The 16,309-nt window shown below is 38.9% G+C and overlaps 1 protein-coding gene across 1 annotated transcript in view; it reads right to left on the bottom strand.

Annotated features, from left to right (window-relative positions):
• The window catches only part of LOC140242581 (testis-expressed protein 11-like), a 153,220-nt gene that overhangs the window by 135,431 nt on the left and 1,480 nt on the right, over window positions 1–16,309 (bottom strand). The window lies entirely within an intron of this gene.

Below are 16,309 nucleotides of genomic sequence, written 5' to 3'. Positions count from 1 at the left end.
ACTGTAGGCCTACTACTATGTACTAGTAGTACTAGTACGTAACGTAGTAGACTAAACTGCTATACACAGCGCAGTCACTGTACTACTACTATTAAACAGCATCTTGTCGGGCTAGTAGAAATCTAACGGTGGTTAATACTAGGATCTAGTAGATCTAGGCCTAGGCCTAGAATTAAGATTCTAGACCTACTGTTAGTACGTTAGTAGGACCTAACTTATGTTAGGCCTACTACTAATGTAATTGGGGTGGCTGTCCCAAAAGGATCTTTCCGCAGCGAGTCCGGGCGTATAAAAACGATGAACTACAATGGCTTACAAACTACACAATCGAACATTATAATCTAACCTTGAAATGACCTTATAAATATTAGAAACTAGAACTCTAGAGTCTAGTTCTTTGATAGTAATATTAAACATTACCAAAATATTCAATGGGAAAAGTGTGACAAACAAATCTTGCTATTAAGACGTTGGTACTCCCCAGCAAAAGTTTGCAAACTGCCGTAAAGATAGGATACGGTCCTCCAAGAAGGCAGCAACATGAGCAATCGTTCGCGAACAGTGTCTCCTCAATAGGAGAGAACCGTATACTGTTTTTACAGTGCTCAATTTGCAACCTTTTGCTGGTGAGTACCAACATCTGTAGTATATGATAGATTAGTAGGCCTAGGTCTAACACGTGTCGTTAGGTCTATTAAACTGTGACCAGCAGCCCCATACGCATAGCGTTACGCTATGCGTATGGGGCTGCTGGTCGCAGTTAGTCTAGGTCCTACAAGGTGCGTTTGTCGCGCTAGTCCAACTGCGCTGACTAGTCTATTATTTTTAGTATTGGGTCATATTAATGTTTGATTGGTGTTTTCGTAAGCCACCGTAAAAGTCCATCGTTTTTATCTGTCGCAAGTCGCTGATGTCTTGTTACGTAGTAAAAGCTAGCATGCAAGACAAGTAGCAATATTTCTTTATTATTATTTGATATACAATATACTTTGCTAACACTACACAGGGTAACTCCGATATCGAAGCTCTGTTTGTCTGCCAACAACGGAGCTTCGAAGGAACGTAGACGTGTATTGTGAAATTTGCGAAGCACATCGTATGCGGAAATGATGTACAACACGATATTAACAAGTGGTTAACCAATTGTTCAATCAAAACAGCTTCTACTCGAGAATTGTCAAATTGTATGCGGAAAACAAGTGACTGATGTGTGAAGGTATGTAATGTAGTGATGTGTGTTTACCAATTATATTGGCCAGCCGACGATTTATTCTTCGATATAATTATTGACATGATCCTGCTTTGAAAATGATTGAGTTACTTATCAAAATTTAGATGGATGACATTCCCTTTTTATGTGATTTATCTGTTGCAGTAGACACATCCTTTGACTGCCATCAACAGGAAACCTGGTTTTGCTGTAAAGAACAAAACCGTAAGTAGAATCCTTTCGTAAATACACAAGTTGGGGAGGAATTAAAAATGTGGAATACTTACTTTAGTTTAAAAACATGACTTGTGGAGATTTTATTAATCATAATTACAAGCTTGAACTTGCAACAGTACCCTGTGAGAAAGTTATGTGTTCATCTAACTATACACAGCCCAGTCGCTGTACGTACGTGGGTTCGCATAGCGTATTAACAGCGTCTGGTCAGCACTAGTGTTCATCATTGCATTGTACGATTCCACTGTGGTAGCTCATAAATGAAATTCGGAAACAGATTCATTCTTGCATGGGTGATCGTGAGCCTTAAACTAGAATCCACCATGATAAAAGTGTGTATTAGAGAATGAAAAAAAAAAAGAAATAGAAGATATGGAATTTTGAAATATTTGAAGAAATCAGATGAGTAAATAAGCAGATTATTACTGTTTAAAAAAAAAAAATGTCATCACTAGGTCTGTGTAAATGGCAAAATTGGTAAGCATCTATGTGGAGAGGGAGTATTGTACAAATGGAATACTCTTAAGAGGGGCCCTGGGGCGGTAACAACATCCTTTCTACATTGCCATCTTCTTGAAAACAATTGGAAAGATTTTTACCAAATTTGGCACTGACCATCTGCATTTTTCTGATTAGTGTTTTCAGCTCACCTGAGCCAAATAGCTCAAGTGAGCTCTAGCGATCGCTCACCATTCCCATCTTAACAACTGACAAGCAGATTTTAACCAAACTTGGAGGGAAATCTGTAAGGGGTGGGGAGTTAAAAATGTACATGTGGTGAGTGTAGCTCCCCAGGGTGCTCCAGGGTAGCATCTTTTGTTTAATTTACAAAAATGCCCCAAATCTGGCAATACTACATGCTGTGCTAGTATGGGCGCTAGACCCACAAGCTCTTTTTATGTATACTAATTCAAATATTGTCAAGATGTCACAACTTCTCTTTTACTTCTAATGATTTCATTAAAACATCTTGAAGTTTAAAATTCCCAAATAATTTACTTGCAAAAGAAAAATGTATCAACATGGCTGAATCTCTAAATTCATTATTCATTTGTTGTTCGCAGGTCTTTGTTGTTGAAAATGTCATAAAACTTGATAGTCTGAATCAATCTCTTCAATGCAGTTAAGATCTTTGTCCTTTTTGTACCAAATGTAGGAAACACCAATAATGGCTGCGCAACCATTTGAGACATCTCCAGCTATACTCCAAAGACTGAAAGGTATTATTTTGTTTCATTTTTTGGTGCTTGCCTTGATATAACATTCAATGTTTTCCTTTGTACGATAAAGCATGGAAATAGGACAACATGGCTTCTTCAAAGTGATTATTCACTTAAAATGAGTAAGACATACATGGCTGAACTTATTTTTCAGGTGGCCAGCTGGGCCACTTAACCAAGATGATTGGTGGGCAAATTCAATTTAGGATACAATTGCAATACAGAATGTAAGCACAAATTTCTGACTTTCATGAATAAATTTAATCAGGAAACATTGCTATGACTGTTATGAGTGGCCAACCGGGCTACAAAGGGCTCAGTTTTTGGTGCTCGAGAAAACTTTTGTTTTGCCAGTGGCAACTGGGCCACTGCCAAAGTTGACATACATTTATAATCTAACTAAATTATCATTCTTCCAAATTACACATGTACACCTGTACATCAGCATGCAGTGGTGCTTCTTATATTCAAGTTAAATGTATGGCAAATTAGAGTAGTGGGCATTAACAATAATGACATTTTAAAGATCACCTATTTAATTCTGTGTATTCTACTGACTGGACTATGCAAGTAGTTTACAACTGATCATTTGGCTCAAGAAATTCATGATAATCACCAGTTGACAGTTGACAAAACTGACATTTCCTATTTTAGTGAAAACTGACATTAGTGACGACAATTTATTGTCTTTGTGTATTTCATTTTTATTTTGTCGTCCTATGAAAGTGAATTAGATGGACAATTAAGCGGCACATTACTGTTTTAAGCATATAACAGTAATGTTCTCCCCAATACTGTTGTTAACCTTAAAGTTGTTTTTTTTTTTTTCAATTAAGATGAAATAACACCAAGTATTGACTGATCATGAGGATAGTAGAAGAAATGCTCACTCCCAAGGAGTTGTTTGTACCGACCCTGCTATCATTCTTGGGTAGAGCTGAGGTGAACAGCACCAAGGAAATGTTAACAGAATAGTAGATATTTATTTCATAAAAACCTCATTACTGAATATGTTTTATGACCAACAAGGAGAATCATTTAGTTTTACCACATATTTTCTAACTACAAGTATGTTATTGTCCAAATTATTCCTCCGTACATTCCTAGAGAGCTGAAAGGCCTCGAAGAGGATTGGCTGACAGGCGGAATCCATTTGAACTGTATGAGGATGAAGCTTTCAAGTGAGCTACAGATTTTCGAAAGATACTCTGCACTCCACCTCATCAATATGCTTGGAGGTGATCTGAGGAGGGACACAGATTGGAATGATGCACTACCTGTTCATGAGCAGGTGTTGACCACTCTCTACTTTTATGCCGTTGGTAAGTTAATACATTTTTGCTCATTAAATTTTACAAATTGCATTTTATATGTTTGTCCTTTTGTTGTTGCGGTTGTTCTTGTTCTTGTTCTTATGAATGTTCATATTGTTGTTTTGAGTAGTGAGGGGATTTATAACCAATCTCTGTGGGACCATCCATAATGGGAGGGAGCTGGAGGTTCCCTATAGGTTGGTAATACAGGAGATTATGTGTACCCTGGTGAGCACTAGATCTGCATACTCTCTCTTAATGTTAGTATTGCTCAGCTTTTCTTTTATTTAGACTTTTAATTGTTTTCCTCATACCAGTGATTTAACAGAGCTGCAAATCATTTTTCTTCGTATCATTTTGTACCATTTTTGTTGTTGTTGTGGGGGGGGGGGGGGATACTCCAGTTTACATGGGAAATTGTTGCATTTGGAACTTATTTCTATGGGAGTAGGATCAGTCATTTTCACAGGCTTAAATCAAATTATATATTTCTTTGTATTTTAATCAAATGTGTACAATTGCATTTGATAAAGGATTATCCACGCAAAAATCTATTTAAGTGGTTTCATATTTTTATTCAGATTCATTCCAGCAGATGCATGGGGACGAGGCATCAATGTCACAGTGGTCTGTTTGCAGAGTCATCAGAGACGTTTTGGAAGCCATCGCAAGGAGGAAGAGAGAATTCATCAGGTTTCCAACTACGAGAGAAGAGATTGAATCTACCCAGCAGAGATTCTATGAGTACTGCCGCTATCCAGGAGTCATAGGTGCTATCGATAGGACTCATGTCTCAATAAGGAGTCCTGGTAGGGAACAAGCCCTGTACTTCCTTAACAGGAAGAAGAGGTATTCGATCAATGTAAATATCCCGTCAGTATAATACTGTAATCCTCTTGTTTAATGCATCCACTGGCAAGAATTAGTTGGCGGGATCATATTAGCTGTACTCGTTACATACTCAAATAAAATATCAATGGTATTTTTCCCTCTGTGGTCATACACTGCAAAAATGATTGAGAACCATATTTCATTTGAATGATTGCCCTCTCCGCAAGTGAAATTTATTTGCATATCATATACTTCTCTTTCTTTTCTCATCAATTTTTGATGAATGGCAATTCATATATCAGCAGTAAAATGTCTAACATTTATTGCTTTTAAATAATGTAAATGTGATTAAATAGATATATCTAAATGTAAAGAAAATGACATCTCATTTAAAGACATTGCATTACAATAATTTCATATTATTTCAGGTCATGAGTCTCATCATCCGAACTTCCCTAACAAAAAAGTCCTGTGGTACTCCCTGTGGTACTTGTCGGTACCACACAATGTACCACACACTTGTAATGTTACCACAGGAACTGTGTGGTACTGTACCACAGGTTTGTAGGGTACTCCCTGTAGTACTTGTCAGTACCACACAATGTACCACATAAATAAATGTTACCACAGGAACTGTGTGGTACTGTTTTACAGGCTCATGTGGTACTCCCTGTGGTACTGGTTGGTACCACACAATGTACCACACAAATATATATTTTAACACAGGAACTGTGTGGTACTGTGTCACAGGCTCGTGTGGTACTCTGGGATGTACCACAGGGCAGTACCACAGGACATTACCACAGGAAAGTTCCACAGGACAGTACCACAAGACAGTATACACACACATTGTCCTGTGGTATTTTGGAATGTATACCACACAACAGTACCACAGGACAGTACCACATGAATTGTCCTGTGGTATTTTGGGACGTACCACAGGAGAGTACAACAGGAAAGTACCACAGGATAGTACCACAGGACAGTACCACACGACTTGTTCTGTGGTATTTTAGGACGTACAACAGGACAGTACAACAGGACAGTACCACAGGGCAGTTCCACAGGAGAGTACCACAGGAAAGTACCACAGGATAGTACCACAGGACAGTACCTCACGACTTGTCCTGTGGTATTTTGGGACGTACCACAGGACAGTACCACAGGGCAGTACCACAGGACAGTACCACAGGACAGTACCACAGGAAAGTACCACAGGATAGTACCACAGGACAGTACCACACGACTTGTCCTGTGGTATTTTGGGACGTACCACAGAGCAGTACCACAGGACAGTACCACAGGATAGTACCACAGGAAAGTACCACAGGATAGTACCACAGGACAGTACCTCACAACTTGTCCTGTGGTATTTTGGGACGTACCACAGGACAGTACCACAGGGCAGTACCACAGGACAGTACCACAGGACAATACCACAGGAAAGTACCACAGGATAGTACCACAGGACAGTACCACACGACTTGTCCTGTGGTATTTTGGGACGTACCACAGAGCAGTACCACAGGACAGTACCACAGGATAATACCACAGGATAGTACCACAGGACAGTACCACAGGACAGTACCGCACGACTTGTCCTGTGGTATTTTGGGACATACCACAGGACAGTACCACAGGGCAGTACCACAGGACAGTACCACAGGACAGTACCACAGGAAAGTACCACAGGATAGTACCACAGGACATTACCACACGACTTGTCCTGTGGTATTTTGGGACGTACCACAGGGCAGTACCACAGGACAGTACCACACGACTTGTCCTGTGGTATTTTGGGACATACCACAGGACAGTACCACAGGAATTGTCCTGTGGTATTTTGGGACGTACCACAGGACAGTACCACAGGGCAGTACCACAGGAAAATACCACAGGGCAGTACCACAGGAAAGTACCACAGGACAGTACCACATGACTTGTCCTGTGGTATTTTGGGACATACCACAGGACAGTACCACAGGATATTACCACAGGACAGTACCTCACGACTTGTCCTGTGGTATTTTGGGACGTACCACAGGACAGTACCACAGGATAGTACCACAGGACAGTACCACACGACTTGTCCTGTGGTATTTTGGGACGTACCACAGGACAGTACCACAGGATAGTACCACAGTACAGTACCACACGACTTGTCCTGTGGTATTTTGGGACGTACCACAGGACAGTACCACAGGACAGTACCACACGACTTGTCCTGTGGTATTTTGGGACGTACCACAGGACAGTACCACAGGGCAGTACCACAGGGCAGTACCACAGGACAATACCACAGGAAAGTACCACAGGATAGTACCACAGGACAGTACCACATGACTTGTCCTGTGGTATTTTTGACGTACCACAGGACAGCACCACACGAATTGTCCTGTGGAATTTAGGGACGTACCACTGGACAGTACCACACGAATTCCTGTGGTAATTTTCGATGTATACCACAGGAGAGTACCACAGGAACTGTCCAAAATCCCACAGGAAAATCATAATATGGTGCTATTCCACACAGAAGTACCACACAGCAAATTAAATTCGTAAGTACCACAGAAAAATGCTACAGGATATTCTTTTTTTTTCTTAACATTTTATACCAGAGGACTATCACATCAGGAGAATATCAAACAGCAGTACCACACAGGAGTACCACACAGGAAAATTGTAAGGCAGAATCAACTGAAATTTATAACAAAAATACAACCAAACAAAAAAGCACATATCAATATTCCTCAATTAATTGATAGATGATTTATGCTGTGAATTATAACAATTGATTTGCCATTACTTATCCTGTCCTATACTCCTACAGTATTACCTATTTAGTGAAAGTGCTGATGTAAAGCATGAGAAATTTCATAAGGACTTCTGTGGTACTCCTGTGGTACTCCTGTGGTACTCCTGTGGTACAAATTTTTACATAGCTCATGAATATTCATAAAAAGCACTCTAGATCTTAGAAAATACATATATGACTTAAAAAGTCAAAGTATTAATGATGGAACTTACTTTGAACTTTATGAAAGATTGTCTAATTATGTTATGTTATTCCCAATATCATAGATATTGTTATGAAAGTGTAATTTCATATCTTGATAATAAAGTATAATCGAGTTAGTAACCATGCCTTAATGCTTTACGGATAGACGGCCATATATATATGTACTGAGAGGGTCGATGGCTACCTAGGAATAGAATATGACTATATAGATCTATTATAGAACTAGATTGGCACTTGGCCATTAGACTCTCGTTTGAGGTGATATGTTAGGAGTAGGACAGGTTATTAAGTAGGGCCATGTTTGTCCTAAAATCCATCACTCATCTATCAGAAATATTCCTTGAAATGTGGCTAAAAGTCTCCCAGATTTTTTTTTTTCGATCTATCCTGTGTGGTACTCTCCTGTGGTACTATGGAAATGCTGTGTGGTACTGCCCTGTGGTACTGTTCTGTGGTACTAGTCATGTGGTACTGCCCTGTGGTACGTCCCAAAATACCACAGGAATTCCTGTGGTACTGCCCTGTGGTACGTCCCAAAATACCACAGGAATTCCTGTGGTACTGCCCTGTGGTACTGTTCTGTGGTACCGGTCCTGTGGTACTTTCCTGTGGTACTGCCCTGTGGTACGTCCCAAAATACCACAGGAATTCCTGTGGTACTGTCCTGTGGTATGTCCCAAAATACCACAGGACAATTCCTGTGGTACTGTCCTGTGGTACTGTCCTGTGGTACTTTCCTGTGGTACTGTCCTGTGGTACCGTCCTGTGGTAATTACCACAGGAGTACCACAGGACTTTTTCGTAAGGGTTCTTTGTTACTGTATTACGACACTACGCTACTGTATGAAATGGCAACAATAATATTTTGTTAGTCCTCTGTCTCACTAAACAAATATAAATATCACCAGAAATGTAATCATGGCTTATTAGCAATGAAGCATGTTGCTTGATCATCGAATACATGCTGTCAAATAAATAGTTACCCTTTTCTATTCAACTGGTTTACTTTATCCCCAAAAAGTATATGCAGATATACAAACAGTGGATATACATGTAGACCCCATTGAATCAATGTTGAGTTAAAGAATCTTAAAGTGTACAGTGTACATCAGTTACATTTAAATGGATCATATAGTTTTGGTGGAGGCTTAAAGGAGACCGGATGATTTTCAGATTTTTACATTTGAACAACTATAAATTAGTAATACTGAGGACAGAGGTTTAGAACTTGTGATAATTGGGATGAAGAACAAGAATATTTTCAAATTTAGAACTAATTGCAATGAACAAGGATGATGACATGGCAGAGTCACATAAGAATGCATGAGTTAGGGCTCAAGGAAGCAGAACAAAAGAAGAAGGCATTCATAGATTATTCACAGGTGAACTCGCAATCAAGCGGTATTGTAATGGAATTACACTGCTACATTTCTGAAACACCCCATGTGTCAACCTCCTATGTCATCATTCTTGTTCAGTGTAATTTGTTTAAGGTTTCTCAAAGTATTGTTTCTCTGCTCAAGAACCACAACAAATTCCACAAATCTATACATGGAGTACTGAGTAGTCGATTTATGTACTACATGATGTGAAATTATGAAAATTGTCTGGAATATGTCCCTTTAACTTCAGGTTTTTTATTATTTTCATTTTTTTTTTTTTTTTTTTTTTGGTGAGATAGTGAGACACCTCTTATGAAATATGAAAGAGCATGCAATTCCAAGAGGGATTCAATGTTTCTTTGATGAAAATTGGTTTTGAAATGGCCAAGATATCCAAAACAGAGTGATCCTAATAAAGTGTGGGACCTACATTTTATTATGATTGTTTTGTTTTACTTTGTTTTTTGATGTTTCAGCTATTCCAAACCCTATTTTTGTCAAATAAACTTTGAATTCCTTTTAAAATGGTATGCTCTGTACTATTTCGTAAGTGTTTTCTTGGTATCTCGCAAAAAAATAAAGTTAAAGCCTAATTTTCATCTCCATCAATACTGTACCATCCCTTTAACACATTCTTAGTGAAATTGTCAAAAATAGTAAACTATGCATAGACATGAACATTGCAATGTCATGTAAAGGCTGAAGGTGATTGGTTAGATCGAACTGAAGTTTACTCTCATTGGCAATCCTTGCCAGGTCCAAGACGTGTCAAAAAGTGACAATAATCCTGTATACGTGTAAGTGGCTTATGACTTTGGAAATTGTTAAAATCACACAATTCATCAAAAGCCACCTCAGAGAATGCTAGAATGTCTATCCAAATATCCCAGAAAGTGTCTCCTAAGCTTGAATAAGCCACAGAGTCGCTCCACATTTCATAGGCATAAGAAAAATCTCAGATGGCTACAGTTGATTAAATCCGGGGACACTGCAGTCATCTCTCTCTTTATAATAATGCCTTTTTATCAGGATTTATTCTGTACTACATGTAGTTCAGGAAAGTTGGCAGATACTATATTTGCATATTCATGTATTGTCCATTTCACTGTCTTGCATTTCTAATTTCTAAATATTTAACACATTACTAGTGTAGTAGAGGATAAAACTACCGAACATGGCTAACGTACTGTACATTGTAATGCCATTCTGACAAAGTACATTATTATGTTGTTGGTAATAAGGATTTGTCACTAATCAAAAATTATGTGATCATACCATATACTTGTGACTGCTCAGAAGGTAAAAACCATACAGTTAAACATTGGGAATGAACAATAGAATTATTTAGGTCTGGACAATATACAAGACTTTAGATAAGGTAAATTAATTAAGAATGTCCTGACATACATGTGAGCAGAAAATATTTTTGACAGGAGGTTATGTAAAAAGGGAAGCTGTGGTCATTTGATAATGCTGAGGAACTGTATTCCCACAGTTACCACCTTCTCATCTGGACTGACCATTGGACAAGGGAAACATTATACCTGTTGATAAGTGGTAATCTTATTATCTTGATTGTGGCTACTCTGGACAAACTGTTGTTGGCCTTATTCAGGGCTACCCGGTATACGAAGACAGGTGGTTGGGCACTTGTAGTCAGTCTGGGCGTCTATCAAAATATCACGTGTCCAAAACTGAAGGATTTTAGTGGCCCACTCGTGTTGTTAGGGAAACAGGGATACTTGATACATTGTGTTATGTATTGTTTGGGGGCCAAGAGGAGGATGGGCTGAATATGATAATGATGTTCACAGGAAGGTTGAACAAAACTATCCTGCTGGAACTGAGACAAGTTACTTAAAATCCAACATCTCAAGTAGGTTCGGGGAGTCCTTACTCTCTTAACCCTAACTAGGCCGGGGGGGGGGGGGGGGGGGGGAGGAGGCCTCCGAGGGGAGGAGGCCTCCGAGGCCCCCCCCCCCCTCGACGTTCCGCGCGATGTATCGCTAACACGAAAAGCTATCGCCGCGACGTTTCATGACTTTTTTCTTTTGAGTCTCCCGCATCTTTTGACACCAAATTTGCGATGTCTGGGTGCGCGGTTCCGAAGTTGCGCATAAAAATGGACGTGCATGTCAGACCAAAAAAAACACGTGAATTCGTGTACAATTTCAATGCAAACTGTGCTTACAGGCAAATTTCATAAAAGTATGATTATTTTGGGGTTTTATTGATGAAAATCAATTAATAACATATTTTCTTGATCGGAACAATGTCGCGGACAAGTTTCATTGAAAAAACAATGAAAAACATAAAGTCGAAAAACAAAGAAATACATAAGAAATTCAAAAAACAATAAGATACTTAAGAAATTTTTTCTGATGGCACATTTTTTTCGCTTATATTTGCTCAGGACACTAAAAAGAACATTTACACAAAAAATGTGCCCATTTTGAGCTTTATTTAGTGATTTATACCAAATTGTCTGATTTCATGCATCATTATGAATAAATTAGCATAATTTAGCATAAATGATATATATTTTTTTTTTAATTTAACTTCGTGGTACTTTAGATTACATCATAGGCAATGTGTGTGCCAATTTTTGCCTAGTTAGGGTTAACATCTCACATGTATAGCGATAAATAAAGTCATGTACATGCAGTAATTTTGTGTTTGACAACTTTGTTATTTTTCGACAGAGTTTACATGTGGTCGACATTGTTAAACCTTGTTTTCTTTTTTTTTTTGTAAGAGTCATCATAATCCATCAGCTGCACAATATTTTCTGCAATTTGATATCTTCATGTACGTTCATAAGTACCAGTGAAATGATCCTAATACACTGTAGTAGCATTGTTTCTATCATTTAAGCAAATGGATATGAATGAATACAAAGGTATACACTGTTACTGTCACGCGAGTCATACATGTACTTGCAAATTTGTAAAAGTACATTGTCAGGCCATTGGATGGCCGGTGATTAAAAATCGTCATTTATGACTGAACTGTTTTACAGTACATACTATGTGCATACTTTGTGAGACCATGTCTGATGTATTTTTAATTGTAATTACATAATTTGTACATTAACCTGTCTGTACAGTTCTGGTTGAGGTGAGGATTTAGCTTTTAATGTTTGAAAGATATTCAGAAACCACTCTATGAGATGTCAAAGAGCATACAATTCTAAGGGGAATGAAAAGTTTATTTGATGAAAATCGGTTTTGAAATGATTGAGATATCCAAAAACAAGGTGAAACAAAGAGATCCTAATAAAAGGCGTGGTCAAGAACCTTTTATTATTATCGCTTTTTTGATGTCTCGGCCATTTGAAAACCAATTTTCATCAAATGAACGTTGAATCCTTCCTGCAACGTGAGTATGGTCATCCAGGTCAGGGTCAGTAGTTTCCATCCAATGTGTGTGTGTGTGTGTGTGTGTGTCTTTCTCTCTCTCTCTCTCTCTCTCTCTCTGTCAGTGTGTGTGTACATGTATTTGCATTGCATTGAACATATATAAGCAACAGCATACAGGGGAAGGAGATATGTTTTTCATGTTTTAATGTTTTTCATGTTAAAAAAACACAACAACAACACAATGCTAGGTGTGTACTGTACTGAGCATGCTCAGTGTAATATAAAATAGGGGAAATCCCTTTTCTGAGGTCAAGTCCACTGTTGAAACCACGGTTTCATTTGAGTCCACTGTTGAAACCACGGTTTCATTTGAGTCCACTGTTGAAACCATGGTTCCAAACCGTGGACTCAAATGAAACCGTGGTTTTTTGAGTCCACTGTTTGTGAATCGCAGACTCGAAACCACGGTTTCTAAAAACCATGGTTTCTAGAAACCGTAGTTTCATTTGAAACCACCTTTGTGAATTCGGGCCAGTGCGTCTGGTCACTTCGTGGCGGAGACATGGTGCCCATATTGTGTAGGCCTACAAATACATGTATACATATATATTTTATCACCCTAGTCATAATGTCTGCCAAGTTTGATAACAAATTTTACCATAAGTTTTCAAGAAGGATATGAAAATATGAGCCCTGCCCCCCCCCCCTTACTATGATGCCATTGCCTACATGTTGGTACATATATTTCTTGTGCTCATGAACACCATACATTATGTTGCAGTTCATCATCCAAATAAAAGAGCAGTAACCATGCTGCCCATGTTCTCAGTATTCGCCGCGAAAATGACTGATTTTGAAAATGACTATCAGTGGAATATAACACCCCCTCCCATTGCCACGAACAAACATGAAACTACACTTATCAATCTACTTCCTCATAACATTCAATTAGCCCTATCACTTCTACTTCTAGAGAATACGATTTTCAACCCCCAAATTGAGATCCTATCCCCCTAGGGATGCTACCTACCAGGTTTGGTGAAAATCTGTCATGGGGTTTGAAGAAGACGCTGGAGATGTAAAAAGTTTGCATATGATGCACAACGCACCATGCACCACTCATGCCGGACGCCAAAAGATACACTGTAATCAAATAATAGCCATATAGCTCCACTGAGCCAAAGGCTAAAGTGAGCTATATGCCTGACATTTTTCTTTTTCCTATTTGATGAAGGAAGTTGTATGTATACTGACATAAAACAAGATGAAAGGACTTGAATAAAATGCAACTTGGTAACATTTCAGTGACAATGCACAAACTGTCATTTTCACATAAACTTGTACTTATCTTAACATCCAACTTTTGTTGCATGGTAACTGTACAGGAAGCATTTCCAGGAAAGACATGGAAAAGACAGAAAGAAATAAAGAGAAAAGGTAAGAAAGAGAGAGAGAGAGAGAGAGAGAATGTCAGTTAAGGAAATCATTGATCAATGATCCCAAGAGAAAGAACGTAGACAGGCTTCACAACTGGCCTGTTACTGGCTAAAAAGAATCTTAAGAGACCACATCCTACCTTGTGAAGTTCAGAACAACCTATCCCACTAGAATATCACGCACTTCTCTGTGGCCCAATGCAGAGTGATCCAAGCAACCGTTGCAGAAACGTAGCTTGAACTTTTATGCTGTACAATCACTGGTGGGTGACATCACACGTTTGAACCCGTTGAGGACGAGTCCCGAGTATACTCGGGCAGGGGTCTATGGGAAATGCGTGTTGCAGCAAAATCAGTCCGTCCTCACCGGATTAAGATTTTCTAGTTTTTGTTCTGCACAAAAGAACCAGACTCCAGACTGCTGCACTCAGCCCACAACGATGGTACAAGGTTATTGTGTTCCTCCTATTCACTCTATCTGCCCCGAGTACATGGTCCATACCATTAATATTGCATTGTGATGAAATCCATAAATTCTGACACTGTCAAATCACAAACTCTTTTAGCCTTCTCTTAAACAATGATGGCACAGGGCTATCATCACAACTTTGAAAACGTTTGAATGGATTGTCCAATTTTCCTCAAGCTTCACTAATGTGTTTTTCTATAATTGTACAACACATCAACACATATATTTGAGAAAAATTTCCCTTAAACTAGAAATGTCGCTATGGCGACTGGTATACCTCCGCTATAATGCATAGTTTTCCTAATAGGTCTACAGTACAATGTCTTGACAATGAGTGATGACAGTTTCACATAATTGGCAAAATATCAAAATGACTCGACAGGTTTGTCACAAATGTCTTGAATGTTCACTTTCCTTGAACTACAATGTAGGTTTAATCGGATAAATGGCTATATTGTCCAAGAGTGCAGGCATTTGGGGATTTTAAACTTTTCACTGGACCTTTGACCTTTAACCTTGGACCTCATGACCCGAAATCCTTTCTGGAGAATGCTTATTTGGTAGTTCATGTACATGTATACACTACGTTTCAAGAAAATACCTTTAGGCATTGCATAGATATTGGGGAAATGGTGTACCATTTGACCTTGACCTTTTGACCTTTGACCTTGCACATATGCACCCAAAAGATGATGGGCACAGCTTCCCCCACTTATACATACATGCCAAGTTTCATTAGGATACCTCAAACATTTTTTTTTTTATAGTTACGCTGTCCACAAGATTGATTACGAACGGAAGAACGGACGGACGTATGGACAACCCGAAAACATAATTCCTCCGGCGACACTTCGTGGCGGAGGCATAAAAAAAACCAAAGCAACATGAGAACACTGGTGCCCCTATGCTTACCCATTACATATGGCTGAATGATTTATAGTAAACCATTTCCTTTTCTCATTAGGTGCATTTATTACCTCATTTCTGACACAGAACTTTCAGGAAGTTTTTGCCAGTTAATACATGTAAATGCTATAAGCTGTTTTGATTATGTGGTTAGAAATGTGTTTCTGAAAAGCCAAAAAAAGGTGCGATCACAAACAAGTTTGAGCCAGAAATGCACTTCTGTAGAGCTGATAAATGCAAAGTCACTTTTAGACATTTCTACAGCTTGGACCTGCACATGCCAACTACTGCGAACTAGACCCCGTTTACAGTGCGAGGCTCGGCCGCGGCTCGGCCATGATTTTTTTTTTGTTTTTTTATCATGGCTACTATATACTAAAACACCGATCAATTCAGTGCTTCTTTACGTCGATGTATAGGGCAATCTGTCAATCAGTGTAGTTGCATCATTCCATTTGCTACTGCTAGCAATGCGCTACTGCTAGCAATGCAAGATTTGCTCAACATTGAAGAATAAAACCGCAGTAAGCTAAAAACACAAAGAGGTACAATTACAGTTCCATACTGATTCGACAAACTTGAGGGGGGGGGGGGGGGGGCTCAGAATCATGCAAATCCACACGAGCGTCATAGTGCTAAATACAAGCCCAATTAGCAAAGTCAGTGATGAGCACTTTGAGAGTACATGAGATATGGCTTTAACACTAGACATCAAAGTGGCTGTATTATAGTTAAACCAAAAGGCCCCCCCCCCCCCCCAAAAAAAGAGAGAGAATATTGAACAGTGTTAACTTCTCCAATGCGCATATCAAATAAAACAATAAGAGTTTATGATTAGTTTCAACACCAAACAAAGCAAGCATTTATAAAAATAAAAAAGTGCACTCATTAATTGCAAGATGATTCATGCTGGTGATATCAATTATC

This window comes from Diadema setosum, chromosome 19 (assembly GCF_964275005.1).
Source record: "Diadema setosum chromosome 19, eeDiaSeto1, whole genome shotgun sequence".
NCBI lineage: Eukaryota > Metazoa > Echinodermata > Echinoidea > Diadematoida > Diadematidae > Diadema > Diadema setosum.
This window is presented reverse-complemented; position numbering and strand designations above follow the sequence as displayed.